The 23,611-nt window shown below is 40.4% G+C and overlaps 1 long non-coding RNA gene across 1 annotated transcript in view; it reads right to left on the reverse strand.

Annotated features, from left to right (window-relative positions):
- The window catches only part of LOC149751318 (uncharacterized), a 50,158-nt gene extending 30,332 nt beyond the window's left edge, over positions 1-19,826 (reverse strand). The window contains exons 1-3 of the long non-coding RNA XR_016398319.1: positions 19,360-19,826; positions 18,499-18,604; positions 14,214-14,266 (exon numbers count right to left, since the gene is read on the reverse strand). This is a non-coding gene — a long non-coding RNA (uncharacterized LOC149751318). The remainder of the gene's footprint in view (positions 1-14,213; positions 14,267-18,498; positions 18,605-19,359) is intronic.
- Between the last annotated feature and the right edge of the window lie 3,785 nt (positions 19,827-23,611).

The following is a 23,611-nucleotide window of genomic DNA, read 5'->3' on the forward strand; positions in this document are numbered from 1 at the left end:
GAACGTGTGATCCCACGCATGCCTCTTCCGCTGCCATCTGAATTTTTTTTTAATTTTCTGCGGCATGGGTGGGTTTCCAACAGTGGTATCAGAGCCTAGGCTTCGTAGTTTAATATTAGAATTAATTTTAAACAGGCATATAAGATCTGAAAATTGAAAGATTATGCATGCTGAAATTTTTCTGCATGCAGATTTTTTCAAGGCTACTGATTTTTGCATGCTGATTTTTATGTGATAAATTGATGATTCTAATTGCATTGTTAATGGGATTACAAAGTTTAGAATCATGCTTAGCATGATCAGCAACCCATGTCATGAGATGATCAATTAGATTTCAGATCTGAAAATTATAATTGTTGCATGTGGTGATGATCATAGGATTCAAACCCTTTTGGTATCAATTGTAAAGACCTGCGATGTGATCTGCAATGTCATGTAATTTTTCAGATGCTTGCATGCATCTTATTTGATGTTTTGAGAGGCCTGCGTGCCTCCTAAAAGGGGATGTAATTTATTATGATTTTTATTTTATATCTGGTTGTATTTCTGTGATGTGATGTACGTCAACGATCAAGTCGAAGATAGTGCATGAGATGAACGGCGATCTAAGCGGTTGATGGTGATTGGATCAAGAGTTGATCAGGGATCGAATCAAGAAGGCTCGGGACCAATTCAAGAGTTGAAGACCAACTGATCGATTGACGTGCATGTGCTTGTAATATGACCTAATTAGAATCCATGATCATCACCTATTTAAAGTTTAGCTTTAATTATTGCTGCGATTATAACTACCTGCGATGTATCATTTGCATGTGATGCGAATGTGAGTGGGGTAGATAGGTTTACATGTGAGGCAAACTAATAGACCAATCCAAATAAGACCTAAACTAAAACCTCCTCAATTAAGTTGAGAGTGAACCAACATGAGCGAGTCATATTAGATTAATTGATCTAATTGGTGTCTAGGAAAGCATGAAAGGTGGTTACTTAATTAGGACCTTACTCTCTGAGTAAGGGGAGCCTCCCACCTACTTACTTGGCCAATTGTTCAATTATCTCTTATGAAGAGCTCAAGATGCAAACACTAAGATCTGATTAACCGATATTAAGTCCATAGATCTTCCACCGTAGTAGAGCTGCTAAGGTCTTTCTGATGTTGATTTGTCTCGGCTGGACACAGTGGGCAAGTTGCATCGGGGGACTGGACCTCGCTATAGACATGAGATGTTGTTGGGTAAAGGTGGGGTTGGGCACCAATAACTGTTAGGTGAGGATCCAATGGCAACTTTATTTCTACGGTTATACGGTGGGTCTGATTTAACTAAGGAATGGGGCCAATAACTGTTAGGTGAGGTCTTCATGACTTAGAGACCAAGTAGCACTGCAACATGCTTGAGAAGCATTGTACAAGAGTTGTATACTCATCTATTTATGTGTCACCAATAACTATTAGGTGAGGTGGCATGTAAATCGGTGGGACCGCAGTACCCACTAGAAACCCTAGTCGTGTAAGTTTTCCGTTTTCCTACCAGGAGAGTGTGAGGAATTTGAGGAAATAGTGGGAGGTACATTTGTTCTAAAAGACCCTAGAACAGATTAAGATCAAGTATAAAAGTCTAGCTAGAATCTTTACTCTCTGCAGATCATAATGTCAGCCTCAAACTCTTTGACTCGTATTCTTGAGACCAACCGATTGACCGGTACCAATTACAGAGACTGGCTTAGAAATCTCAAAATTGTTCTGAGTTGCGAGAAAATAGGCTATGTGCTCGACAATGACATCCCCACATTACCAGCACGTCCGACTACTGATCAGCGTGCGACGCATGAAAAGTAGACAGACGATGATATTAGGGTCAAGTGCTATATCATGGCATCCATGTCCAATGAACTCCAATGCCAGCATGAGAATATGAAGACTGCTAGGAACATATTGGCACATCTGCAAGAGTTGCATGGTGAGCAGAGTCGCACAGCTTGTTTTGAAGTGTCCAAGAGGCTGTTCAAAACAAAGATGCGCGAGGGGCTGTTTGTCCATGATCACGGTCTGACTATGATCAAGAACCTGGAGAAGCTTGAGAAGCTCGGTATGAACATGTACAAGAAATTGCAAGTAGATCTGATCCTTCAATCCCTTCCTGATTCATTTGGACAGTTTATAGTAAACTACCACATGAATAAGATTAAATACACTAAGACTGAACTGTTAAACATGTTGGTAACTGCTGAGGGAGCCTTGAAAGGTTCAAGGGGCAACGTCCTTGCTGCTGAGCTGACTTCTGGTTCCAAGAGAAAGTCTAGGAAGAAAAAGAAGCCTGCAAAGAAGCAGAAGAAAGACAAGAAGCTAAAGAAGGAAGTTCAAAAGAAAAAGGCTAATGACAAAGGAAAATGTTTCCACTGCAATGTTGACGGCCACTGGAAGAAGAACTGTCCTTTATACCTCGAGAGCCTGAAGAACAAGAAGGCTGACACACCTTCAGAAGGTATAGACTTGCTCGTAATTGAAACTAATCTAACGGTTTTTTCTACTTCTAGTTGGGTTATAGATTCTAGTTCTAGTGCTCACTTGTGCACTACTATGCAGGGTCTAAAGGAAAGTAGAAGGCTGGCGGAAGGTGCGGTAATCCTTTGGGTTGGCAACGGGGCAAAAGTTGCTGCTGTGGCTGTGGGCACCTACCATCTGCGACTACCGTCTGGTTTTAGTTTATTTCTTAGAGACTGCTATTATGTACCTGCTGCTAGCAGAAATTTGATTTCTATTTCATGTCTAGCACAGGAAGGTCATGTTTTTACATTTGACAAAGACTGCTGTTCTATTTATTTCAGAAATAAAATAGTCGTACGTGGTTTTATAATTGACAGTCTCTGTAAATGTGTCTGAGCAAGAAGTGAGTGCCAAAGGATCCAAAAGATCCAGGGATGAGATAAACCAAAAATATTTGTGGCACCTCAGCCATATTGAAGAAGACAGAATGAACAAAATGGATAAAGATGGGCTTCTCGGCTCATTGACTTCCGAGTCATATCCAGTTTGCGAGTCCTGTCTTCAAGAAAAAATGGCTAGATTGCCCTTTGTAGGACATGGGGAGAGAACCACTGAAATACTTACCCTGGTACACACAGATGTGTGTGGCCCATTCGATGTGCAAGCCAGGGGACGTTATTTGTACTTCATTACCTTTACCGATGATTATTCACGGTATGGGTATGTGTATCTTATGAGACACAAATCTGAATCTTTTGAAAAGTTCAAAGAGTTCAGAAATGAAGTAGAAAAATAAACTGGAAAATTCCTTAAGGCTCTTCGATCAGATCGAGGAGGAGAATACCTTAGTGGGGAATTTCGGGACTATCTCAAAGAGAATGGCATAGTCTCACAATGGACTCCTCCGGGTACACCTCAACTCAACGGGGTGTCAGAGAGGAGAAATCGGACTCTATTGGATATGGTCTGATCCATGATGAGCTTCACTGATTTACCTATGTTTCTTTGGGGAGATGCTTTACTTACCGCAATTTATCTACTGAATAGAGTTCCCTCTAAATCCGTTCCTACCACACCGTATGAGATATGGCATGGTAAGAAACCAAATCTTGGTTATCTCAAGATTTGGGGATATCCAGCCCATGTCAAGCGACTACATACGGACAAGCTAGAGGCTAGGACCATAAGTGCTCGTTTTATAGGATATCCTAAAGAGTCATTAGGATATAATTTTTACGTCTCAGAGGATCACAATGTATTTGTGAGCCGACATGCCATCTTCTTAGAAAAATAGTTTATCCTTGTAGAGGCAGTGGGAGAAAAATTGAGCTTGAAGAGAAAGTCTCTGAAAAGCAACGAGTCATGGATCCTATAGAACCCATTCATACAGAGCCAGTACATGTTGTTCTTCCACCTCGCAGATCTAGTAGGGTCTCCCATCCTCCTGATAGATACTTAGGTATGCTTGAAAAGGATACTAAGAAAATGTTCCTCATTGGAGATAGGGAACACATAGAGGATCCCAAAACCTACAACGAGGCGATATCAGATATCGATTCCGAGAAATGGTTGGAAGCTATGAAGTCAGAGTTAGACTCCATGCATTCCAACCAAGTCTGGACTTTAGTGGATCCACGAGAAGGTATTGTACCTATTGGATGCAAATGGATCTATAAAAGGAAGATAGGTTCGGATGGAAAGGTAGAGACCTATAAGGAAAGGCTGGTGGCAAAAGGGTATAGTCAGCGCGAAGGCATTGACTATCAGAAAACCTTTTCACCTGTAGCCATGCTGAAATCCATCCGAACATTACTTGCCATTGCAGCATTTCATGATTATGAAATTTGGCAGATGGATGTGAAAACAGTTTTTCTGAATGGATATCTTGATGAAGATATCTACATGGAGCAGCCCTTGGATTTCACTTCCAGTGATGGAGATCACAAGATCTGCAAGCTGCAAAGGTCCATTTATGGACTAAAGCAAGCATCTCGGAGTTGGAACACTCGTTTCAATGATGCAATCAAAACGTTTGATTTCATCAAGAACGAAGAGGAACCGTGTGACTATAAGAAGGTTAGTGGGAGTGCTGTCGTGTTTCTCGTACTGTATGCGGACGACATCCTCCTGATAGGGAATGATATTCCCATGCTAACCTCGGTCAAGGTCTGGTTGTCAAAAGAGTTCTCCATGAAAGATCTTGGGAAGCATCTTATATTTTGGGGATAAAGGTCTATAGAGATAGATCTAAAAGGATGCTTGGCCTATCACAGAAGATGTACATAGAGGAAGTGCGGAAAAGGTTCAGCATGAAAAACTCTAAAAGGGGTCTCTTACACCTAAGGTATGGAATTCATCTCTCCAAGAAGATGTGCCCCAACACATCTAAAGAGATTCAACGCATGAGCAAGATCCCTTATGCATCGGCAATAGGGAGCCTCATGTATGCCATGTTATGTACACGACCTGATATAGCCCTAGCTATGAGTGTCACAAGCAGATATCAGTCGAATCCAGGTGAAGAACACTAGACAGCTGTGAAGAATATTCTTAAATACTTGAGAAGAACTAAAGATTTATTCTTGATCTTTGGAGGATCATCAGAGTTAAAGATAGAAAGGTACACAGATTCAGACTTCATGACTGATGGCGATGATAGGAAGTCAACATCTGGATATGTGTTCTTGTGCAATGGTAGTACGGTGAATTGGAAAAGTTCTAAACAACCGATCATTGCTGATTCTACTATGGAAGCTGAATACATCACCGCCTCTGAAGCTGCTAAAGAAGGCTTTTGGTTCAAGAAATTCATTGCAGAGTTGGACGTGATGACATCAGATGCCATAACACTCTACTGCGATAATAATGGCGCCATAGCTCTTGCTAAGAAGCCAAGGTCTCATCAGAAGTCCAAGCACATAGAGCGGCGCTTCCACCTCATACGCGACTATGTTGAGAAGAAGTATGTCGAGGTGCAGAGAGTAGACTCCGCGGACAACGTGGCAGACCCATTCACTAAGCAGCTGAGTCAGCAAAAGACTGAAGCCCACCTTGAGAAGATGAGACTAAGATATATGACCAATTGGCTTTAGTGCAAGTGGGAGATTGTTAGATGTATGCCCTAGAAGCCAATCTGGCTAACACATTGTTAATTCTAGGGATATAATTTTGTACTTGACTATTTATTATTGAATAAATAAAAGGCATCTTTTTCATTCATATTGTTTATGTGTCTATGAATCGTCCACGAATTAATAAGATGATGATGCATATTCTTAAGAGTTAAGAATTTGAGCCATGCATCATTGGTGATTAATTTCTGAATGCTCCTAATCAATGGATCATCACGAGGATGGTGATCGATCCGATCAGTGCACATATTGCTTTTCTTATGGATGGACGAGACTCGAGTCCACAGTGTGGCGACAGTGAAGTAATAGTGCAGGTGCTTGTTAAGAACAAGGGTACTGAGCGTGACCAAGACAAGAAGTCACTTGGATGTTTATCCACTCGTCAGTGACTTGCTTGATGTTGCAGTAGTGTGACTGGTCCTTTGACCTACGGTGCTTCGGCTACTCACAGTGAGGTTATTATAGTTTGACTGCACGTATACATGGTCTCTAGACATACAGGTCCATGCAGTGTAGATTGGCTGCAATAGGTTCACTGTAGGAGTAGGGTATGCACCTATATGGAATCTATCGATCTTGGTAGATAAGGAGAGATCCTATGTGATTTATAGGACTGAGTTCGTAAGACCTCGGCCGGGGCAGTATGCACAGTGGAGAAAGAGTTTTTCACTCTCGAACTTAAGTCGAATAAATCTTGATATATGACAGATGATGGAGTTTGACGAGTTGTCCATGACCTCCGTCCTATAGGGATCTACGGTAGAAGGACTGTATCATACGATAACTGCACCTAGAGATTCATTATTCCATTCTGCTGGATAGCCACTACATGTTGCTAGGTGTCACTGGTGGATGGTGAGACTCACAGGAAATATCTCGATGATCGATAAATCCTAATGAGTTGAGTTGGAATCGTTCCAACCCATTGAAAGGAGTTTTCAATGATATTGTGACAGAGATCGCAATATATCTCACTATCAGTCAGAATAGAACCTATGGGGTCACACACACTAGAAGTATTGACCGATCCGATGGTTGAAATGTGATTATAAATCACGAGTAATCAATTTGATTGATGATCAGTTGAAGAAGGAACAATGGAAATTAATTAATTGGACTTAAACATGAATCCTACTTGGAGTAGGATTTCGGAAGTCCTAATTAGATTAGGACTGGAAATCCTACTTGGAGTAGGACTGGGAGTTCTACTTAGAATAGGATTCCAACAATCCTAATTAGATTAGGATTTTGAATTCAATTTGGATTCCTACTTAGAATAGGATTCCAACAATCCTAATTAGATTAGGACTTTGGATTCAAATTAGAGTCCTAATTGGATTAGGATTAAAATTAAATAAGTCCTAATTGGAATAGAATTTCTTAAGTCCCAATTAATTATTAATCTAATGACTCCTAATTATATTAGGATTGAAGGGTTCAATTGAGTCATAATTCATTGAGTTCTAATTGGATTAGGACATTGCATGGATCCAACCCAAAATTAGTTCATCCTTGGACTAAGCCTAATTAGATTAGGGCTTAGCCACATTAGGGCATCCCAATCCTTACTTAATGAGAATTACATTAACCATGAAGGAGGGGCACATGCCCCTCCTCCTTTTCCTTGCTTGGTGCGGCAAACAAGAGGGGCCGGCGCCCCTCTTGGAAGGTTATCAAGGAGCTCCTAAAAGTTAGGAGCTCCACTTGCTTATAAAGGGCTATGGGAGGCACCTAGGGCATTTTATTAGAAGCCCTCTTCCCTTTGTGCCGTGGCCTCCCTCTCCCCTTTCCTTGGTTCAGCCGCAAGCAAGAAGAGGAGAAGAAAGAAGCTTGGCGGCCTCCTCCCTCCTCCTTTGCTTCATCCAACGCAAGGGAAAGGAAAGGGTTTCAAAGGTGCTTTGTTTCTTCTTCAATCTTCATCCTTCTTCTTCCTCCTCCCAAGCACAATCAAGGGTTGATCAAAAGGGAGGAGATCAGCCACCTAAAGTAGTCTCTGCAAGGGAGCTAGCACCTCGGGGAGACAAGGAAGCTTTGATCGGATCTCTGCTTCGTGTGGATACCCGTAGAGGCCGGACACTTGAACGGCTTCAAGCGAACCTTCATCCTAAACCACGAACTTTAGTTTGCGGTGATCATCTACCCACACAAGGTGAAGATCTGATCTTCCTAATGTAGTTAAAAGTTTTTAATTCTAATCTATCTACGAACGGTTTTTGAACAACGTTCATGGGATGAACGTGTGATCCCGCGCATGCCTCTTCCGCTGCCATCTGAATTTTTTTTTAATTTTCTGCAGCATGGGCGGGTTTCCAACAGATGAAGATGAGGCTCCTCTCGTGCGAAAGTTCAGAAAATTCATCAACCAGAAGAAGTCCTTTCATCAGAGGAGAGGTTCCTCAAGTTCTTACAACAAGGATAAGGGTAAGGAAAGGAAAAGTGAGGGAATCGGTTGCTATGAATGCAAGAAGCCGGGATATTTCAGAATCGACTGTCCCTTGCTGAAGAAGGGCAGCAAATACAAGAAGAAGAAAGCTCTTGTCTCCACCTTGACAGACTCCGATCAATCATCGGATGAAGAACAAGAGGAAAAAGCAAATTTTTGCTTCATGGTAAATGATAATGAGGTAATATCTGAAACACATTTAGATTTTACCTTTGATGAATTATATGATGCTTTTAATAAACTAATGGATGAATATAAGACAATAAACCTTAAAAATAAAGAATTGAAACTAACTAATCAATCTTATTATGTACGATAAATTAATTAAGGACAAGGACTCTATCATCAAAGAAAACTTAGAACTTAAAACAAGCAACCAATTGCTAACTCAAAAAACTAATACCTTAATTAAAGATAACAAAAGACTAACTAAGGAAGTTTCAGAACTTAAAAACAGTAACCAAACTATAAAAGATAATCTTACAAAAGACTTAAACTTACTAAAACTAGAAAAACTGAAGTTAACAAAAGAACTTAAAAAATACAAACCTATTGTAGAAAAGTTTACATATAGTTCTGAAAAATTGAAGATGATTCTTAACAATCAACGAGCTGTGTTTAATAGAGCTGGTTTACGGTATAAGCCTAAGAATAAGCAAAAGTTTCTTAAAAACTTTTTTGTAAAAGCTGGAAAAAGTAAAACTAAAAATATAACCTGTTTTTGCTGTATAAAAGTAGGACATAAAGTTAATGTGTATGACCATAGGAAAATAGAAGCTAAATGAAAAATTGAAAAGGTTTGAATTCCAAAAGGAACCAACATAGCTAACCTTGAAGGATCCAAGAAAACTTGAGTACCTAAAATTGTATGATTTCCTTGTGTAGGAGTGTCTTGCAGCCAAGGTCGAAAAAAACTATTGGTACTTGGATAGTGGCTGCTCAAGACACATGACGGGTGACAAGGAGCAATTCTTTACCCTAGAGCCTAAAAAGGGAGGTGCTGTGACTTTTGGAGACGATAACCAAGGTCACATCGTTGGCATAGGTAAAGTACAAATCACCTCTTCAACCTTCATTGATAATGTACGATTTGTAGATGGTCTTAAGCATAACTTACTTAGCGTTAGTCAATTATGTAATAGAGGTTTTGATGTTCTGTTTAAGCCATCTCTATGCATCATAACCAACTCAATTGACAATAGCTTAGTATTCAAAGGAATAAGACGTGGCAATGTTTATGTAGTAGATCTTGAAGATCTCACCAATAATAGTCGTTGCCTAGTAGCTAGTGATTCTAAAGTCAATGATGCAAGTTGGTTATGGCACCGTAAATTAGGTCATGCATGTATGGATACAATATCAAAATTAGTTAAAAGAGATTCTGTGATTGGTTTGCCAAAGTTAAAATTTGAGAAAAATAAAATTTGTGAAGCATGTCAATATGGCAAACAATCTAAAAGTTCCTTTAAATTCATAAATTGTGTCTTTGCTGCTAGACCCCTTGAACTACTTCACATGGATCTTTTTGGACCAACTAGAACCACAAGCCTTGGTGGAAACAAGTATGGTCTTATCATTGTAGATGATTTTTCTAGGTACACATGGGTCATGTTTTTAGCTCATAAAGATGAAGCATTTTCAGTATTTAAGAAATTTCATAAGGAAGTAACTAACTCAAGAAATGCTTCAGTTATAGCTATTAGGAGTGATCATGGAACAAAATTTGAAAATCATCTATTTGATGAATTCTGTAGTAAAAAGGGAATAACTTATAATATCTCTGCACCTAGGACACCACAACAAAATGGAGTTGTGGAAAGAAAGAATAGAACCCTAGAGAAAATGGCTAGAACCATGTTGTGTGAAAGTAACCTCCCTAAGTATTTTTGGGGAGAAGCCATTAACACATCATGTCATATATTAAATAGAATTTTATTGAGACCAATTATAAAGAAAACACCTTATGAACTTTGGAGAGATAGAAAGCCCAAAGTAAACTATTTTTATATTTTTGGGTGTAGGTGTTTCATTCATAATAATGGCAAAGATAACTTAGGCAAATTTGATTCCAAATCTGATGAAGGTATCTTTTTGGGATATTCTACATCAAGTAAAGCTTATAGAGTCTATACATGTTGTTTTTGATGATACTAATGATGTCTCTTCTAGCAAGAGAGTAGCTCTTGATGATGATGCAGGGATACTTGAGGAAAAAATGAATGACATGATATTACAAGAAAATGAACCGAAGCAGATTGGAGATACATCAACAAACCAAGAGGTAATTGTTGATCATGGGCTTACTAAGGCTTGGAGGTATGCTCATGGTCACCGTAAAGAATTAATCTTAGATGATCCATCTCAACCTGTTAGAACTAGAGCCTCTCTTAGGAACTTAAATAATCATCTTGCATTTGTTTCACATTTAGAACCTAAAAATATAGAAGAAGCTGAAAGTGATGTAAATTGGATAAATGTTATGCAAGAGAAACTTAACCAATTTACAAGAAATAAAGTATGGAACTTAGTTGAAAGATCCATTGAATACTCAATAATAGGAACTAAATGGATATACAAAAATAAACTTGATGAAAATGGAATTGTGATTAGGAACAAGGCTAGACTAGTAGCAAAGGGCTATAATCAAGAAGAAGGTATAGATTCTGATGAGACTTTTGCTCCTGTAGCTAGACTTGAGGCGATTAGATTGTTACTAGCATTTGCATGCAATAAAGATTTCAAGTTATTCCAAATGGATGTAAAAAGTGCCTTCTTGAATGGGTATATTAATGAGGAAGTTTATGTAGAACAACCTCCTGGTTTTGAAAATCATCAATACCCCAATCATATTTATAAACTAAACAAAGCACTTTATGGTCTAAAACAAGCCCCTAGAGCATGGTATGAAAGACTTAGCAAATTTCTATTAGACCATGAATTTTCTAGAGAAAATATTGATACAACTCTATTTTTGAAAAAGAAAAACAAAAATATGTTAGTAGTGCAGATTTATGTAGATGATATTATTTTCGGTGCTACTAACAATCGTCTTTGCAAAGAGTTTGCTGAGTTAATGCAGAGTGAATTTGAGATGAGCATGATGGAAGAATTGAACTACTTCCTCGAACTTCAAATCAAACAATACAAGGAAGGGATTTTCATCAATCAAGCTAAATACATCAAGAAAATGCTAAAGAAGTTTGACATGGATGAAAACAAGTCAATCAGCACACCCATGAGCTCATCATGCAAATTAGACAAAGATGAATCAGGTAAGTCAGTTGATCAAAAGCTGTATAGAGGTATGATAGGTTCATTATTATATCTTACAGCAAGTAGACCTGACATTATGTTTAGTGTATGCATGTGTGCTAGGTATCAATCTAATCCTAAGGAATCACACTTAATTGCAGTAAAGAGAATTTTTAAATATCTAATAGGAACAAAAACCATAGGTTTATGGTACTCTAAAGAATCAAGCATAAACTTAATAGGGTACACTGATTCTGACTTCGCTGGTTGTAAACTTGATAGAAAAAGCACTAGCGGGTCATACCAAGTTTTAGAAGAAAACTTAATCTCTTGGTTTAACAAGAAACCAAACTCGGTTGCACTATCTACGGCGGAAGCCGAATATGTTGCTGCCGGGAGTTGTTGTGCTCAAATTTTATGGATCAAGCAACAACTTGAAGATTATGGCATTAAACAAAATAAGATTCTCATAAATTATGATAATACAAGTGCCATAAATCTAACTAAAAATCCAATTCAACACTCAAGAACTAAACATATTGAAATAAGACATCACTTCATAAGAGATCATGTGTTAAATGGTGATGTAATGCTTGAATTTGTTTGCACTGATAATCAACTTGCTGATATCTTCACAAAACCCTTAAGTGAGGATCGATTTTGTATTCTTAGAAGAGGGTTAGGAGTGATTGATCCATTCTTGTGATACTCTCCTATAATTCATTGATTTTGATGATTAGCTTATATTGGATATAGGATTTCACGTCTATGGTCATTAAATCATTCCTTAAGTTATAAAGATTCCCATATCTCTCTCCTTGGCTCGGAATTAACTGAGTTCTTTGGTTATGTGCCAGAGTTCGAGTCGACTCGAATAGATTTTAGAGTCGGCTCGTGGGCGAGTCGACTCGCGCATATTTAGGAGTCGACTCGAGGTCGAGTCGACTTGCGACATACCAGAATCGACTCGAGGTCGGAAATCCGATTTTTAACCCTAATTGAAACGTTTATTCTTCACTTCTATTTTCGGCCGCCACTGTTCCAAAACCCTAGAGTCGTCTCCGACCTCGTCTCCGACCCATTTTAGGTCCTTTCCCTCGAGTTTTCTTCTATTTTTCTTGTCCATTCCTCGGGTTTTAGGTTAAAATGCCTAGGAAAGCCGTTGTCCCGAGCCGGAAGAGACCTCTCTCCGCGAGCGGCGCCGAGCGACGGTCCAAGGCATGGAACAAACCCGTGAGGCCACCACCTCCGGTTCCTTCCCCGCCTAGGCAGGTTCCCTCGCATCCGTGCGCCGGGAGGGCAGTCTCTACCGGGAGGAAAGTCAATTTTGACTTCCTCTCCCAGGAAGGATTCACCTTAGGGCATCGTCTTAGGGCCCAGGGCTTAGAGTTTTTTTGTTCACTAGACCTCCCTACCTACCCAGGGTGGGTTAGAAAATTTTATGGGACTGTCGCACGAGGTAGCGGTGGTATCTAGGGGACCGTAGCGAATGTCCCTATTTTCATCTCGGAGGACTTCATTGCTCGAGTCCTCCATCTCTCCCGAGAGGGGATTTTTTCCACTCATCCCCATGATAGGACTGAGGCCCTTACGGCCATCTTAGGGAGCCCACCTCAATCCCCTATAGAGGAGGTGTTTGCAAATCAGCTTTCAGCTGAAATACGGCTCCTCCTAAGTATCATTTCTAGGACTCTCTTTTCCAAAACTGGTAGGTTTGACTTCATCTCCGAGAGAGACCTAGCATTGATGTTCCACATTCTCCAAGATACTCCCATCAACTTCCCCAAACTCATCTACAAATATATCTGTGAACCCCTAGATAAACCTAAGTTGAGTCTCCCTTATGGCATGCTATTCACACTCTTCTTTAGGGAGTTAGAGGTCCCTATCCCTGAGGGGAAACCCTCTGTTCACTTCGAAATACTGATCACATGGGTGAGGGAACTCTCCACCAAATGGGGTTCCATAAAGTCGAATGTCTAGATTAGAAAAACATCTTCATCCACACCATCCGACCCTACCACTCATCACTCACCTAGTCCTGATCATGACCAGGACCACTACACAGCTCCTCCCACTTTTTCTTCCACTTCTGGTCCTTCATTCCCATCTACTTCTGCTGGACCATCTACAGCTCCACCACCTCAGCAACCTTTAGAAGTCCGGATCAGCACTGAGCAGCTCCAGAAGATGAGACAGGAGATCGTGAGGGAGCTGAGAGATGATTTATTGAGAGAGCTCCGAGGTCCACTGAGTGCTCCCTCCTCTGATGTCGTTCCCTCCTTAGCAGCCGTGTCCAAGATGGTAGCAGATCTGAAGGAAAAAATCTACAACATAAGGAGCCTAGTCCAAACTCAATACTGGAATCTTAGCGACGTAAAGGATGACACGAGGAAGATGCAAGATAGCATCAAAAACGAGCTAGGTAGCCAGAGTCAGGGTGCAGAAAGGCTAGCAAATGCCTTGATCTCCAAACTTGACACCCTCCAAGAAAGTGCGACCCAGCTCACTTCGATACAGTCTAGGGCTACCTCGGAGATCATCGAACAACTAGGGAACGTCTCTGAGGGGATAAGCTTGGTCATCAAACATACTAGATTGAGTATGGGAGTCACATCCTCCACTACAAAGAAATCCTAGTGTATTTTTTTATGATGTATAGTCCCTTGAGGACTTTTTCTGTTATGTAATCATACTTGTACTCAAATTTGACTTTAATACAATGAGTAGAAATTTTCTTTCAAAACTGTGCAATTTGAGTTCTCATACTTTTCTGTGTTTTGTGCCTTTTTGCTATGATGACAAAAAGGGGAAGAAAATATTATGAATTGAAATGTAAAAGAAATCACTAAAAAGAAAATTCTTAAAGCAAAAAGTAATTTGTTCTTAGTGGATTCGATACCTCGAGGCTCATTATCTTTCCGTTGGGGCTCCTCAAGGAGTAATCTCCAGAATCTATTCAAGGAATATTCGGAGATTAGTTGAATCATACTCAAGAACAAATTAACAGATTTTCTCTCTGAAAGTAAGAATTTAAGCTCAAAATCTTCAAGACATTAAAAGAAAATTCAGAGAACCTAAACAAAATTGAATGCATATGTTGAGGGAAAGAATCTGAAATCTTAAGAAAGCAAATTCATTAAACACATATAAGCCAAACAATTGATTGCATGATATGAAGACTTATATAATTCCAAATGAAAAGGGGAGCTCTAATTTCAGGATTACTGATTCATACCCTTTAATTTTGGATAAATTAAATGACTAGACATTTGAATTCATTTCAAAAATTTACTATAAATCACCTTTTGGTTGAGCAATTCACTTTACAAATACTCAATGTTTTGTCATCATCAAAAAGGGGGAGATTGTGGAGTGATTGGTTATACCCCTATTTGATTTTGATGAGCTCAAAATATTTGAGTATATTTCATGTTGTACTAATGAATTCAATCTAGTGTTTCAGACAAATATATGTGAATTTATCTTTAAGAGCATCGAGCTTTTGTTCAAAGTCATTTGGCTAAGTGTTGAACATAATTAAGCCAAAGTCTGAAGCTCGAGTCGACTCCGGAAGATTGCGAGTTGACTCTAAGTGTTTCAGAGGTTCTGGCACAAGCTCGAGCCGACTCCGGTACACTACAAGTCGACTCCGACTGAGAACAGACAGAAGGACAGAAAGATGAATTTCAGACCCTGTCACCGAGTCGACTCCGACGATTTCGAGCCGACTCCGATGCTTGCCGAGTCGACTTCCGACGGTTCCAAGTCGACTCCAAGGAGTAACAGACAGAAAGACAGAGAAGTATTTTTAAGACCCTGTTATCGAGTTGACTCTAGAAGGATTCGAGTCGACTCCAACGTTTGGTGAGTCGACTCCTAAACATGCAAGAGTCGACTCTCAGAGGAAAGCAGACTGAAAGGCAGAAAACCAAACAAAGTGACTCTGTGAACGAGTCGACTCCGAGAATACGAGAGTCGACCCCAAGTCAGCCGAGTCGACCCCAACAAAGTGCGAGTCGACTCCGAGGCAGTTCAATTCGAAAGACAGAGGATCAGTTTTCGGGCTCTGAGAGCCGAGTCGACTCCAAGATAATCCGAGTCGACTTCGAGGCAGTTCAACTCAAAAGACAGGGGATCAGTTTTCGGGCTATGAGAGCCGAGTCAACTCCAAGATGATCCGAGTCGACTCGAGAAAGAAATGCAAAAAAATAGATCTCTGGAATCCTGAGAACGAGTCGTCTCCAAAATGCCAAGTCATCTCTAGATCTTGGCGAGTCGACTCCAGGTTTGGCCCGAGTCGACTCCAAGACGGGACAGCACTTTAATTCAAATCCTGAACAGTGGGCGAGTCGTCTCCAGTAAAGCATGAGTCGACTCCAGCAACAGCCGAGTCGACTCCAGATCGAGCAAGTCGACTCCGACCCTAACGGATACATTGTCAGGAGGTGCAGACTGTGCAGAATGGCCACAAATCAGTGTCTAACGGCTATTTTTCAAGGGAGACTGCTTAAATAGCCAGAGTGAACAGTAGTAGACATTAAGAGAGTTACTCCATCTGTGCATTAAGTGTTTTCCAACTACCAAGAGTCTATTGACAGAAAAGACAAGTAAAAGAAGGAAGAAACGCAATCAATACATTCCTAGAAGTCTTCCCTTTGCATTCAAGGCTCTTCCTCTGACATCAGATCTTCAGTGCACTCAAAAAGGAGACTCAGAGTTCGAGAAGCCCTTTCTTCCTCTTCCAAAATCTGTTTGAGGGCTTCTAACTTTACTCTATTCATATTGATTCATATTTGCTTGTTAAGAAGCTTTCCTTGTATCTTTTCCCAAACTATTTTCTTACTTGATTCAATCAGGGGATTGAATCAAGGGTTGTAAGCTTTGTTGGTGAGCTGAAGTTAAAACCAATGGTGTAAGGGTTCGATTGTGATCCCGGAAAAACAATCAAGTGGTTCTAGTCGGTGAGCCTATGAAAACCGACCGAGTTCGTTGTGATCTCGCGAAAACAACAAGTTGAGTTGTGAACTTGTAAAACAACCGGCTGTAATCCAAGAAATTATAGTGAACTCCCAAGTGAAGTTTGGGGAGTGGACGTAGGAGCAAGGGTTAGCTCCGAACCACTATAAACTGGTTTGTGTTTGTATTGGCTACTGTCCTCCCTCTCTCTTCATTCACTTCATCTAGTAACTTAACTAATTTGCTTGCAATAGATTTAGTTAATTACTAATCATAGTTTTTAATTGGTCGAGAATTAATCCAAACCCAATTCACCCCCCCTCTTGGGTTGTCGTCTTGGGCAACAGTTTCCAAACTTTGAAGGGAGGTCAACACTTTCTTCTCAAAGGCTGTGTTTCTATGGGATGGAGGAGGAGTGTGTTGAAATTGAGTCGAAGGACGGTAGGGATAAATATTTTGTGGGGTTTGAAAATTCTGAGGGTTTTGAAAATTTTGGGAGTAGGGTTGGGCAGTATTCGAAGCTTGCTGCTTCTAAGAAAAATTTGGATGGTTACGCCATCCCGGGTTATATGTATTGGAATATGGATCATTACCCGGTCGAGATTGTGTTTGGGCAACATTAACTTGTTCTTGTATAAATTCAGGGAATTGAGCTGCCGAAGGGCACTCAAAAATAGGATGAGACGGGCTAGAACAGAGAGCACACACTTGTGCTTGGGAAAAGTTTGGAAGCTGTTCTCTAGACATTAGCTGGTCCAACTTGCGGGATAGTGCATCTACTTTGTCAGATAGACCTATGGACTGGCTAACTTCATAAATGGTTCCTTTTCTTTGAGAACTCGAGGGTGCTTGACGAGCGGAGGAGGCATGGTGGAGGAAATTTTTATTAAGGTTTTCAAACAACTGTCATGCCTCATGCTCACTCTTAAGCATGAAAGTTCCCCCGCATGCGGCATCGATCATCTGACGGTTTCGTTCGGTCAATCCATCATAGAAACACTTCACTAGCTGCCATTTAGGTATTTGGTGATGCGGACATTTTCGAAGTAAATCTCTAAATTTTTTCCAAGTTTCATGAAATTCTTTCCCGTCAGATTGGGAGAAGCTCGTGATCACACGCCTAAATTGGTTCGTTCTTCCTATGGAAAAATATTTTTTCAGAAATTCATGTTGCATTTGAGCCCATGAAAGAATGGAATTAGCTTCTAATGAATGGAGCTACTGCTTAGCTCTATCCTTAAGGGAGAAAGGAAACAGCCTAAGTTTCAGAGCATCATCAGTGAAGTTCTGAATTTTGACAGTAGTGCAAATCTCAAGGAACTCATCTAAATGTTTGTATGGATCTTCATTGTTAAGTCCATAAAAAGAGGGAAGCATTTGGATGACACTAGACTTAATTTCAAATTGTGCAGCAGCGGTGGTATCAGGTAGTCGAATACAAGATGGAGAGGTATGAATGGAAGGAGTAAAGTACTCCTTTAACAACTTGGGTTGTTCTTCAGCCATCTCGACAGGTGGTGTAGATCCTATGGTTCTATAGATGCGGATTTCAGCTCGAAGGGCCCTAATAGAACGCTCTATCTCAGAATCAAAATGTACTAATTCAGGAGATCTGGAATGACACCCTAGCATACACTAATACTTTTCTAATCATTCAAGTGCGGTCAAGCATGCATTAAAAGAAAAACACATCAATTCCATATGTTTGCCCTAAAATCACTAAACAGCTCCTAACTGGTTTGAAGAGGGCACCTAAGCCTCCAATCCGATCTAATGACTGAGTTAACCAGGTAAGCTCCTAGGTAAGTGGGGGGGGGGTCACGATGCGTTCGCAAAGGTCCCACATAAAAACCACTTGCCTCGAACAGATGAACTGTCTCCCTTGGGACAAAGCTTGCCTAGATATCAACTGAGTCACAGAGCGAAATTGGTGCAACTTTCAGTGATCTTCGTCCTATTGAGCTCGAATGTCCCTAGGAGCCAACATCTAATTGATTTTAATTAAAGTGATAGCTATGTGAGAATTGATTCACCTAATTTGGGCGACAATCTGGTGATGAAATCCAGTTCTTATCTTGTTGGGGTGATTGCCCTTACTATGTGCGGATTAATTGGTGTATGTGTATCAAGCATGCATTCATACTTTTACTGAAATTAAAATCAAACAATCACCACAAAATTTTAAGCTAATTGGGAATCAACTTAAATAAGAAAGATTCAGATGTTACCAAAGAGAATTTTTCCAGCAGTTTTTTTAAAGCAAACCTCTACAGCATTTCTTTTCCAGTAGTTCTCTTTTTGATCGTCCCAAAACCCAAATTTCCTCTTTGATTCCTGATCGAATAATACCAAACGAAAAATCAAGAATTAGTAAGAGAGAAAAAAGGGATAAGTAAAGTAACAAAAATAGAAAATATTTTTATTTTATTTTAGATATATATGTATATATATATATTTTTTTAAAGAGTTTATATATATATATATGAAAAGAAAAATAACTATGCTAACAATCCCCGGCAACGGCGCCAAAAATTGATAGTCAACTTTAAAGACCACGCAATAGCACGTATCTGGTAGGATAGTGATTACGGGTATCGATCCACAGGGATTGGGATATAGTTGTTTTTCTTTTTAAAAAATATTTGAAAAGGAAAATTTGTGAAGACTATTAAACTAAGCAATTTAATAAGAAATGCAATTAAAATGATATCAGTTTGGGAGAAACCTAGGGCAAGAAATTCACCACTAACATCGGAACAAGGGTTAATTATATTTTAATTTATTCTTGGATTAACATGCAAATTGACTACAAGCCTAATAAGCATTCAAATAAAAATCTCACAAAAGTAATTTAGGAACATCTATCTTCGGTTGGCATGAAATGTCTACCCTAAACTAATGTGGCAGGACACTGCATCTTCCCTAAGCATGGGGATCTTCTATTAACTTAGTGATCATGAAGAACAGTTGTATAAACGTCATATTTAAAATCACAGAAATTAAATATGAGATGAAATAAAATATTCATTAAGAACAAAATAAAGTTTATACAACTCCAAGGATAGAAATCAATAATACAAAATCCTTACCCCTTTGTTAGGGCTGCATCCGGCCCTGGAGAGGAGATCAGCCTTCCATGGAGTCGTGGGCAACAGCAGCAATGGTGGAGAAGGCTTCCATCACGACCAGCTCTTCTTTCTTTCTTCCTCCGGCGACTCCCATCGAAGAAAACTCCCTCTCAGCAGTTCATTTTTTTATATGGAAAGTTATTCCCAAAATGCCCAAACTATTATCTCTCTCATGCACTCTGTGGGAAGTCACCTAAGAAAAGATTGCTGATCCTTCGATGGGGAAGAAGGAGGAATGGGAGCAGTCCCCCGGTGGGGAAGAGGAGGAATGCCTTCTCTGTTTCATGCGTGGCCCTTTTATAGACTGCATACCTCCTCCTCTTCCCTACTTCACGTTGAGATAAGGATGGGTCAAAGCGGAATGAGGCTTGATCTCCGGATGCTAAGATTTGGTTCTGATGCTGGATTCGAATTGATACTGCAGCAGGGAAGAAGTTTGAATAAGGCGGACGGCTGGGATGCTGTTCCGAAGAAGAGATAAGGGTGCAAGGCTGGAAGATGAAGCTCGTGAAACGAGGCGTGGGTGGATGAAGCTGATCCGGTTGAGATGCGGCTGGGGAAATCTAGGAGGTGGGTCGAACAGCTAGGAGTATGAACAGAGGAGTTTGTTTGTGGACGTGGCTTGGGAGCGCATGCAAGGCTGGAAGATGAACACGGCCGCGAGGAGCTGGATCTTATCGCGGAAGAAGAAGAATATCCACGATGCAGGGGAGAGAGCTCTTCCGTGATGCTCGGGGAGAAGGAGTGCTGGGATTAGTTCCGAAACAGGGGAAGATGCATTTGGACGTTGGGAGAATGATCCTGAGTTCGGTAGGTGATGAAGACGAGCTCCTAAGATTTGTTTCGCTGAGGGGAGATCTCGGATGCATGGGTGATGCTCACGGCTAGGGGATGGGATTTGAGTTTATCCCGGGAAGATGGAAGGAACGGCTGGAAGTGGAGCTAATCTGGGCTTATCCGTAGGTGATGGAAGGCTAGTTCGGTTGGGAGGAGATTTGGAAGAAGCTGGGAGTTGCTTTGAAAGGAGCTGGGAAAGATGTGGATTGGCTCACGGAAAGCTGGAAGAGGGGATACGTGGGTGGCTGAAGGTCTAATCCATTGGCTGCTGTGTTCTGTTTCCGTGAAGTTTGGGAAGAAGAATCGGAAGTATGGGAGATGAAGATGAAGAAGATATGTGAGCTGCTGGAAAGATTTGCATCGCGGGAGAAGCTGGGAGATGTCCGGAAGAAGAGAAGATGGAGATAATACGTGGGGTGCTGGGACGTGGAGAGGATGAAGCTGCTGGGAGGAAATCCGAGGAAGAATGATACGGTTAGGAGGTGATCTAGCCTTTGTTCGTGGATATGGAAGGAATCGGCGGAACAGGGGATACGGTCATGTGAACTTGGGATGGCCACATACTTTTTGATCTAATTTGGGGACTTTGGACACGTGAGAAGACCTATTTTTGATGGGTGAATGTGTGAAGAAATTGGATGTGAATGGCTAAGATGTGGTGCCGATGAGTTGGGATGAATGGCTGAATCTGAGAAGATCTAATTCGCGGGGTGCATGCGATTTGGATTCAGAAATTATCCCAAATGAGTTCGACTCGACCTGCATAGATTAAATTCGACCAATAAAATCAGTCAAACTCGAATTATTTCTAATAATTTATTAAAATGCAATAATGAATTTTCTTATGTTTAAATTTAAAATATATGCGTAAAAATAATGATAAGTGCTTTGAGTAAGATATTAATTTATGTATTATTTAGCACTTATCAATATGCAAGGTTCCTCTCCATTCCTAACGAAGCCATACGTCTTGATCACCGTATCAAAGCGTTTGTTCCAATTCCGAGAAGCCTGCTTCAGTCCGTATAAGGACTTCTGAAGCTTGCATACCTTAGATTCATCTGTAGAAATAAAACCTTCAGGCTGTATCATATACACCTGCTCCTCTAAATCTCCATTCAGAAAAGCGGTTTTAACATCCATCTGCCAAATCTCTAAGTCCAGATGTGCAACTATCGCAAGCATGACCCGAATGGATTTCAGTATTGCCACAGGAGAAAACGTCTTGTCATAGTCTATGCCATAACGTTGGCGAAATCTCTTGGCAACCAGACGGGCTTTGTAGGTTTCCACATTTTCGTCTGCGCCTCTCTTCCTCTTGAAGATCTATTTACACCCAATGGGTTTGATTCCTTCAGGTGGGTCAACCAATGTCCATACATCATTGACCTCAATGGACTCCATTTCGGATTTCATGGCATTAAACCATTTCTCAGAATCAGATCTTTGCATAGCATCCATGTAGGTGACGGGATCCTCTGTGTTCTCATCGAGACCAACAGGTTCGCCGTCCTAGACCAAAAAACCATAGTATCTGTCCGGCTGATACGGTACTCTACCGGATCGTCTCACGGATGTCTCTATAATGGGTTCTGGATCTGATCTAATCAAATCCGGTTCTTTAGTCTGTACTGGTTCTTCTATACATTGAACTTCCTTAAGTGCAACATCAGAGCTATTAGCTCCTTCACCAAGGAACTTCTTCTCAAGGAAAACAGCCCGATTACAGACAAACAACTTTTGCGTATCAGTATTATAGAAGTAATACCCTAAGGTTTCTTTTGGATATCCAACGAAGAAACAATTATCAGACTTGGATTCCAGCTTATCTACTTTCAAATGCTTGACATAGGCCTTACACCCCCAAACTCTTAGGTGAGTGATCACTGGCTTACGCCCAGTCCACATCTCATGTGGAGTTTTAATTACAGATTTACTAGGAACCTTATTTAAGATATAGCAGGCAGATTCTAGAGCATATCCCCAAAAGAATAAAGGCAGGCTAGCGAAACCTATCATGGACCGGACCATGTCTAACAGAGTCCTGTTCCTCCTTTCAGATACACCGTTATGTTGAGGTGTTCCAGGAGGGGTCCACTGAGACAGAATTCCATTCTCTTCCAGATAAGTCAAGAAATCACTGGAGAGATATTCCCCTCCTCGATCAGATTGAAGAATTTTAATATACTTTCCAGTTTGTTTCTCTACTTCGTTACGGTATAATTTGAATATTTCAAAGGACTCGGACTTATGCCTCATAAGAAACACATGCCCGTACCTTGATAGGTCGTCTATAAATGTAATGAAATAGCTGTACCCTCCTCTGGCACCTGTACTCATAGGTCCACATACATCAGTATGTACGAGTCCTAGAATATCTATGGCTCTCTCACCTTTTCCAGTAAAGGGTGATTTGGTCATTTTACCAAGAAGACAAGACGCATAAGTTGGAAATGATTCAAGATCATTAATATTCAGAATACCCAACTTGGCCAACTTGTTGATCCTGTTCTTGTTAATATGTCCTAGCCGACAATGCCATAGGTAGGTATCAGAGATATTATCTATCCTAGGTCGCTTACTTGATGGGTACATTACACTAACAGGATGTGATATTGTGTAAATGCCATTTATTAATTGTCCATCAATCATAATAACACCATTCACAATGATATTACAAGAATGATTCTTTATTGATATTTCATAACCGTTTTGGGGTAAAAGCCCTATAGAAATGACGTTCATTAAGAACGACGGATAAAAGTGACAGTCACTTAAGGCGATTACATGAGAATTGAAAACTAACTTAAGATCTTCCAATGCTAGAACTGAAACAGTCCTTCCATCTCCAACATTTAGGAACCTCTCATTATCCTCAAATCTCTTATTGACATGCAGTCCCTATAATGAATTGCAAATATTATAAGGAATTCCGGTATCCAATACCCAGGTCAATTTATCACATATGGAGAAATTACAAGGAGTTATCATATAAGTACCTTGCCCAGCAACTGTTTGCTCATTTCTCCTGGGCCTGTTTGGATCAAGGGTGGCTACATATAGAGGATAGTTCCTTTTCCAGTGTCCCAGTTTCTGACAGTGGTAGCACACCGCCTTTCTAGGGTCAGCCCGCTTTCTTATCATCTGATAAGATGTCCCGACACTTAGCACCTTTCTCTTCCTTTTATTTTTATTTTTAATTTTATTTTTGTTTTTCCCTTTTCCAAAGGGACGACGTCCTGCCCCACCACCAACCACATTAACCGGCCCTTTCCTGAGCTGGTTATCCTTCTCAAAGTTCTGCAACAACCCCAAAAGACTATGGAAGTTGAGTACAGGCTTTGTCATTCTATAATGAGTGAGGAATGATCGGTAG

This window comes from Phoenix dactylifera, chromosome 14, assembly GCF_051530095.1.
Source record: "Phoenix dactylifera cultivar Ajwa chromosome 14, Ajwa_hap1_PhDact_Kaust_v1.1, whole genome shotgun sequence".
Taxonomy (NCBI): Eukaryota; Viridiplantae; Streptophyta; class Magnoliopsida; order Arecales; family Arecaceae; genus Phoenix; species Phoenix dactylifera.